At 36.0% G+C, this 8483-nt stretch overlaps 1 long non-coding RNA gene across 1 annotated transcript; it reads right to left on the bottom strand.

Moving 5' to 3' along the window:
- Positions 1–2256: 2256 nt before the first annotated feature.
- Positions 2257–4897, bottom strand: LOC124898770. Its single transcript, XR_007055547.1, has 2 exons — positions 3980–4897; positions 2257–2583 (listed from the first exon to the last, which is right to left on the bottom strand). It is a non-coding gene; the product is annotated as an uncharacterized LOC124898770 (long non-coding RNA).
- Between the last annotated feature and the right edge of the window lie 3586 nt (positions 4898–8483).

Consider the following 8483-nt stretch of genomic DNA (forward strand, 5'->3'; position numbering starts at 1 on the left):
TAGAAGGGTAGCTTGATTTTGAGGATGAGAGGAGGTTGGTTGGTAGGTAGGGAGGACATTTTGGAAATTCGGAAAGTATTGTAGAATTTGGGAGTAGGTTTGGTGGTATCTAAGAAGGATTTTATGGATTTGAAAATGAATTTTGTGGGTTCGGAGATAGATTTGGTGGATTTGGTAGATTTGGGGATGGATTTTGCAGATTTTGGGGCGAATTTTGTGAATTTAGAAGCGAGTTTTGTAGGTTTAAAAGTGGGTTCTAGAATGAATTTTGTGGATTTGGAGATAGATTTTGTGGAGTTAGGGATGGATTTTGTGGATGGTAAACATCTGGGTTGTTTTCACGATTGGTGTTTTGGACAAGTGGAAGAGCGGAGACAAACGATATATTACTTGGATGGTCCCCGAGAATAGGCGTACTGAGGGAGGGATCTGGAGTGGAGTCTCGTGCCCTTCTGGAGCGAGAGCATTGACAGTGATGGCCAAGTTAGACAAGTCTCAAGTACGATTCATCTCTTCCTGAAGCATTTCCAATTTTCTCGCAAGTTCAGCAATCACTCGCTTTGTTCCACTATTACATTGTCCCTAATGGTCAATGCATTTTATTCGTCGTTTTCTGTCATTTTTGAATGATGGTCAGAGGATGGGATTTTATGCGCTTTTGACTGGGTGAAGTAAGGATGTTCTTCCAGCTTATTTCAACACGGAGTAGTTTTCTATTATCTGTAAAGCAAAATAACTCATAGACAGATATGTTAGTTTCCATATGTGATAAGTAATGCAAGATATTTGACAAAAACTAACCATGTAGAGTTGTTTGTGTCATAGCCAAATTGATCCACATGAACATAGTGGATAAACTTGTCTTTGATTCAAATACACACACATAACACATAAGGCAGTTATATCACCTAACCATTATAATAGCGCGTATCCTAACTAGGGTGACCCTTTTGAGCCAAGGGTTTAGGCTTAACGATCTTTGAAGAAAATATATGCTATTTTTAAAGCCAATCCATTATCCCCTAATTCCATAGATATACATCAACGACATAAATGCCTACAAATGTCGCACAAAAGGGATACAACCTTTAGGGAAAGGGAAATATCATGAGAAAAGAATGATGTCCCACGCAGGGGATAGAAAATATTAATTCCTGAATGCTTTCTCTATCGGCCTTCTCCCTATTAGCTTTGTCCATTTCTTGTTATTGGCGATATCTGTTAATGATCAAGCGATTGTTGTATAAATATCGACTGTCCAAATTGATCAATTTCTTTCTTGGATTGTTTTAATTCCTTCGTCAATCGGTGTACGATTGAGGATCCTTATACAAAAGTAAGTAAAACAAGTCTTCTCTCGACCCCTCAAAGGATAATGGATTGGATTAATCAAACACATATTTCTTAAACGTATAAATATGATTCGTCTATAATTGACTCGTGGTCAATAGACGCAGGGCAAGTTTTCTAATGAGCCCAATACCCTCCTTGGGTATTGGATCGTCCTAGGCTCATGCCTAAAATAGGATTTTGATTTCGATCTATACTAGGTGTCTAGAGTGGGTTTGAACCAGGTTCCCAAGCGGACGACTTAGGTTTGGAAATACGAACAGCCATCAGACGACTCACGTGGTAATAAACCATCGTATTTCTGATACATTATTTGGAATTGAACAACAGGGGCCGGGACATCCACGAAACCCCAAAACAGATTATCAAATAATGCAGGAATATGCTATGGAATGCAATAATTAAATACCATAAAATAGAAACAAACAAACACATAAACAAATAATCAAAAAACAAAATCAAACATTTGGTTAGAACCTAGTTAAAAATCCCCAGCAGAGTTGCCATTTCTGTTTTGCAGAAATTTTGACTTTTTAGAAGAATCGCCACAATTTTGAAAAGTAACTAAGAAACCTTTATAAAATACTTAGACGATTCAAAATAGGAAAATCATTCAAGTTAGAGATTTTGAGTAAGCGGATCCTATTAACATTTTAGGAAGGTGTTAGGCACCTAAAACGTCCGCTAACTTGTGGTTATCCTGACTGTTTGAAAACATCTTTTGATTAACTTCAAAAAATTCATTTGTTGAAAAGTGATTGATTTTAAAAAACGACTTGTGTAAAATGGATTTAGGAGACTTAATAGGGATTTAACTAAGTTTAAACAAGAGTAATAAACAAATAAACACATGAAAGGTGGAAGGGAGGAGAAAGTAAAGGATTTGGGCCATTAGGCCCAAATCAACAAGACTTCTCCTTGTCTAATTGGGCTTTCAACCCATTTCACATGTCCTAAACTAGTATTTGAGCCTTTGGCTCGAGTCTTGCTTCACCTGTATTAAATTTACAACTTTGGCTTCGAGGCCCAAATGAATGAATAAAGAAATAAAAGACAACAATGAATATATAAATAAATAAAAAGATAAAAAAGAAACTTTCTAGTCTCTTTGCCGGGACTTTAGCCCATTCTTCTGCGTTCGACTCTTCATAACCATGCGCTATGTAATCGGCTTTCAAAGTCTTCTAGAAAATAGGCCTCGATGGCACGTTGTGTAATGCAAGGGAAAAGAGTCTGATTGGACTCCCGAGCGAGTTCATGTAAAGAAAAAGATGAATGAATTAATGCATGATCAACCAAAAAGGAAGGGAAACAAAAAAGAATAACTTTAAAGGTTCAGATGATATATGATAAACAAATTTCAGTGAAGCACAGACCAATTCTCACACATGATGCAAATAGCACATGGGTTTATTACCGAATCCTAACTGAAATTATATGGATATTCAAATAAAACATCTTCAATAAAAGATAGGCAAATTGCATCTAACAAGAGAATTCAAGGTTCTGAGAAATTCGTTGACAGACAAACCAGCTAAAGAGGACTAAATAATCAATGATGGTATAAACCTGCCACAAGATCTACAAATTCGTATCGTGGGATCTAAAACAAAATATAAATCAACAAATCAATGATAGGATAACTAAATCTACTAGATCGATGGCATACAATCCGTCATACATCACTAACGAGACAAAATCCATTACTAGATTTCCACGTAATTTCGAAAAGGTGACCCAAGATAAAGGACGCAACTTGAATACAAAATGTATCCTTGAGGGGTCACCGAATGATTTGAACTACTATGACATCTCCCCTATCCCTTCTTGACATTATTTGTCTATAGGAATTTTGGGAATGTTTCCACTTGACTTCAAAAGATTCGAAACAAATACATGACAAAACAAAACCGAGGCAAACTACGCATAATATTGAACTAAGGCAACGAATCAAAACTAAAACAAACAATAGTCGGCTAAACGAATAGCAAATTGGGCCAAAATAATCAAGTACAAAATGATATAATGGAAAATAACAATAATCAAATGCTACAATGGTTTTGAAGACAAAATAGAAATAAAATTATAAAGTTAAAGTATTGAGGCCAAAACTGAAATAATAAATGATAAATCAAAGGAAAAATTTAGATTTCATCAAAACAAGGTGATGATTAAAATGAAAATCTAAAATCTTATGGTGAAAAACATCAAATAATATAGAACAAAAATGAACAACACAAACAGCAATCAACAAGCAAAGCATTTAGGTTGAAACAAATAGTGAATTAATCCTACAAACTTTGTTGACTCCTATTATATACATTATAAACTACCCAACAACACTTAATACGAAATAGTGAATTCAGGGCAAGTGAACCCAAATATGAAGCCAGCAGTGAAACACAGATCATAACATGGACAATGATTCAACATAACAATCATCTCTGCCTTCTGAGGCTCCTACAATGAGTGATTCTCAACAAACCACAGAATGCTCAAACAAATCCTACAGTGGACGAGGACTCTACAGCTACTCCCAGCACAGAATAACATCAAAAAAGTTATTTATAACTATAGAAGGTCGAGATAAAGCATAAAAGATCAAAACTTAAATAGAAAAGTATATTACCTTTTAGGGAGCAGCAAAACGGGACTACGAGCTAACGTTGGACTCCACCACCACCGGAAAGCTCGATACCGATATGTGAATTTTGACTAAACTGACTGCTACTTCTTAAAATCTTTGCTGAACAAAAGTTTCTCTTTCTCGAAACCCTTTTTTCTTGACCCAAAAGAAATTTTTTCCAACCTAACTTTTTTAGAAAATTTTTGAACCCAAGAGCCAAAATCCCCCTTTTCAACCCAACGAATGAGCTTTTAATATCCATAAGAAATGAGGGTTCTCAAAACCTCTTCCTCGATGCGGGAACACAACCCTTTTTAGGGTAATTTTGGAATTTTCTCAAGGAATATCAAATTTCAAAACTCAAAACCAAAATTCTTCCCAACAGATCCTCCCAAATGAACTATTTTGAACAAATTAAAAACCAAAATCAGGTATTTTGAGGCCAAGAAAAAATTCTCCAAGAACCAATCAAAATTCAATAGGTATGTAACGAACTCGTACGAAATACTCCGAGATTTGTGAAATTGAACATTGGACGGGCCAATTAAGTAGTCTTCTCAAAGCTTCTCATCTTTCTTCGCATAAATCCACATGGGAGGGCATGTGACGCATGTAAGATATGGGTTGAGACCGGGTCGGGTTCATTGTAATTGGAGATGGGTCGGGTTCAGTTTTTTAGCATGGTGTCGTTGCTGAATTAGGATTTTACCATTGCTGGAACTGTTGTTGTTGCATCATGTTTGGATGGTTGTTTTTGCACTGTTGTTGGTTATCTGTTATCGATGTTGGGTTAAGGAAAGAAGAAACAAAAGTTGGATCGGGTCGGGTCGTGGATAAGTGGGTTGGGGCGGTGATGGGATTTAGGTATTGGTGTTGTTTGTTATGTGTAAAGGAGAATGGATGCTGAAATTGTTATTATTTTTGGGCTGATTTGGCTATTTTAATGGATTTGGCCAATTTGTTTAAGTTTTGGCCAATTGCATCGCAATTGTGGCCAATTCCATTTCAAATATGACAAAATCTAATAGATTGGATAAATTGAATTAAAATTCAAAATGTATTAATATCTCATTTAATCTTTGAGTTTCTCGATTTAATAAAATCAAATAAATATACATTCGAATAAATTATTATGATAATAAATTATATTAAAATCAAAATTTTAATCATTTGAATTTATTTTCAATATAAACCTTGATTAAAATTCGATATTTTGTAAAATAAATATTTAAGTAACAAAATTATAAAATTTCGTATAATTGAATACGATAATATATAATCTCTACTTAGAATGACAAATTTACCCAAATAAATACTTTAAAAATCTTTTTATTTGGATAAAATAAGTGTTGTAATTTTATTCAAAAATTGAAGAAACTCAAAAATAAACTTAGTCGTGGAGGGCAAAAATTAGGTGTCAACAAAGATTATGGGAGATAACTTTGTACATACTACATGTTGTGAATTTCCCATTGGTGGAGGGTTTCCAATATGGATGATTATCATTGGATCTTATTGGGGGAGGGGTGGAGTTGAAGATAATTTGGGTTATGCTCTCAGGAAGTTATATGAAGAGGTTGGAGAGATCGCAGGAACCATTGGTTACAATATCCTGAACTTCAAGATTCTCATCTTCCTTGGTTAGGGGTCCATGAACATAATTTCGAATAGGATCGGTATGTGGGAGACTAGAGTCAAAGCCAAAACTCTCTTTATTGCCCTTATGGATTGACCATGCTAGGCCTTTAGAGCAGTCCTTCTAGCCCTGAAGCACGTTTTTCCAAGTTCTTGTGACCCAACCTTTGGAATTATTACCCCGGTTCACCAGTTTGTATTTTGAAGTAAGGACTTTTGCCCACAGGGAGTTGGGATTCTTAAGGAGTCTCCATGAAAGGCTAGCATGGAGGGTTTTTTTTCTGTCTTTCTCTTTATGTATTCCCAGTCCTCTATAAGATTTTTCCTTAGTTAAGGTATTCCAGCTAACTAAGTGAATCTTTTTCTTGTCAGCATTACTACCCCAGATAAAGTACCTTTGGATTTTATTAATGGTTTCTAAAATCTTTTAGGGTAGTTTGATATATTTCATGACATGGGATGGGATGCTACTTAGTATGGATTTGGCCAAAACAGTCCTACCGCACATGTTTAGCATATTGGTTTTCCACCCTGCCAGCCCGTTGTTCATATTATCAAGGATGTAATGGAAGTTATCTTGATTAGGTTTTTTTTTAAGGATAGGAAAGCCAAGATATTTGCCAAAGTTTGTTCCCATTCTAATGTGCAAAATGTCTGAGCATTCCTTGGCTAGATTGGTGTTACAGTTTGCAGAATAGAGACTTTGTTTTTGTTAGTGTTGATTTTCTAACCTGACTTACTACTAAAGTCATCTAAAATAGTTAGGATGGCTCTGTAATTTTCGGGATCAGCTTGGGTAAAGAGGGTGAGGTCATCAGCAAAGAAAATATGAGAGATTTTTAGTCCTCCTATGGTGATATTAACAGGTTTCCATTTTTTTGATGGACAGCTCTGTTAATATCCCTAGAAAGTCTCTCCATGCAAAGAATAAAGAGATCGGGGGACATGGGATCTCCTTGACTGATTCCTCTGGTGGGCTCAAACTATGGGGAGGGTTTCCATTGACAAGCATAGAAATAGAAGCAGTGGTGATGCAGGACATTATGAGGTTTATGAGTCCTTGAGGAAAGTTGAAGTAGATGAGAGTATCTCTTATAAAGGACCATTCCAACCTATCGAAAGCCTTCTCAAGATCAATTTTCAGGACCATGTTGGCTTTCTTTCCTTTCATTTTCCCAAAGTGCGTGATGTATTCCTAGACAATAATAGCATTATCTGTAGTTCTTCTATTATCAAGGAAGCTAGCTTGGGAAGGTCCAATGATAATATCAAGAAAAGGTTTGATCCTATTCACTATGATTTTGGTGATGATTTTATAGGTGAAGTTACAGAGTCCAATTGGTCTGTAATTTCTTATTGGAGTAGCATTAGGGCATTTAGGAATTAAACAAAGGAAGGTGGTGTTGAATTCTTTTGGGATTTTTTAATCCCTGAAAGTATTATGGCAGAAGTCCATTGTTTTGTGACCCACGGTGGGCCAATACTTTTAGAAGAAAAGAGGGTGCAAGCCATCAATCCCAGGGGCTTTCAGGGGGTGGAAGGATTTAAGGGCTTTGATGATTTCGATGTCCCTTAACGGGATGGCCAGGTTATCTTTAATAGAGTTTGAGAGAGTGGGGCCCTCCATGGTAACAAGGCTACTGTTTCCAAAACAGTGATGCTCTATAGTATACAAGTTTCTAAAGAAGTTAGTGATCTGATGAGTGATCTCTTCAGTTCCTTGTATATGGTTTCCAGAGTCATCCTGAAGGGAGAGAATTTTATTTTTCCTTCTTCTAGTGAGGGTAGATGTATGATAAAACTTAGTATTTGCATCTCTCTCACTAAGCTAGAGAATTCTAGAATTTGTTTTCCAAAAATCTTTTTCACATTGGAGTATCAGTTGGTACTCCTCAAGGAGATTGTTTTCAAGATTGTGAAGAAAACTGCTATGGGTGTAATTTTTAGACTATTGGATACCATTTAGTCTAGCTAACAATATTTTGAGGTTTTCAAAGATATTTCCAAATACTTTAGTGTTCCAGGATTTGGCTTCTCTTTGAAACTCGTTGATTGTGTGTAGAAGACTGTTGGTATTATTTAAGCACTGGTCTACAAGGGCTCTAAAAGAGTGATGGTTACACCACATAGGCTCGAATCTAAAAGGGGTAGGGGTGGGGTTATGTCTGTTGTCAGTAATATCAATAAAGAGAAGTGAATGGTCAGACTTGGTCCTTGGTAGGTGAGTGACTGTGACCTATGGGTAACGAGTTATCCATTGGTTATTTTCCAGGCACCTATCAAGTCTTTCAAAGTTAAGTTTCCTTCTATTTCTATATCGTTTATTAGTCCAAGTATATTTAGTACCTCTAAAGCCTAAGTCAATTATGTTACATAGGTTAACATATTGTCTGAATGCACTGACCCTATTGGAGTTGATAGGGGATCCACTAAGTTTTTCTTTATTTTTTAGCACTTCATTGAAGTCTAACCCTATAAAACATTCCCCAAAGTAGCTTTGAGATATGTTACAAAGCTTCTCCCATAACTTTGTGCACTTATGATAGACCGGACTAGTATAAATTACAGAGAAAAACCAAGGAGAGTTATTAGGAAATTCCTTAATCATAACATGGATACCTTGATCTTGATATGGGTACGATCATGATCGGGGTCCAATGTGTCAAGACTCGAGCTTGGGGGGCTGCCCATCCAAGGAACAAGCTTTGAAGTGTAGAGAACAAGTCTCACTAGCACCAAAACTGTTCACTATTCATCCGCGTTCATTGTTCATCCACCCTTTGCAAGGATTTTTTAGTCATTTGTAATAAGTTAACCTAGGTATAAATAGAACTTCATTAGGTCATTTTTGGGATATTTTTGGAGAACATAT

The sequence above is a fragment of the Capsicum annuum genome, chromosome 5 (assembly GCF_002878395.1).
Source record: "Capsicum annuum cultivar UCD-10X-F1 chromosome 5, UCD10Xv1.1, whole genome shotgun sequence".
In the NCBI taxonomy this organism is placed as follows: domain Eukaryota; kingdom Viridiplantae; phylum Streptophyta; class Magnoliopsida; order Solanales; family Solanaceae; genus Capsicum; species Capsicum annuum.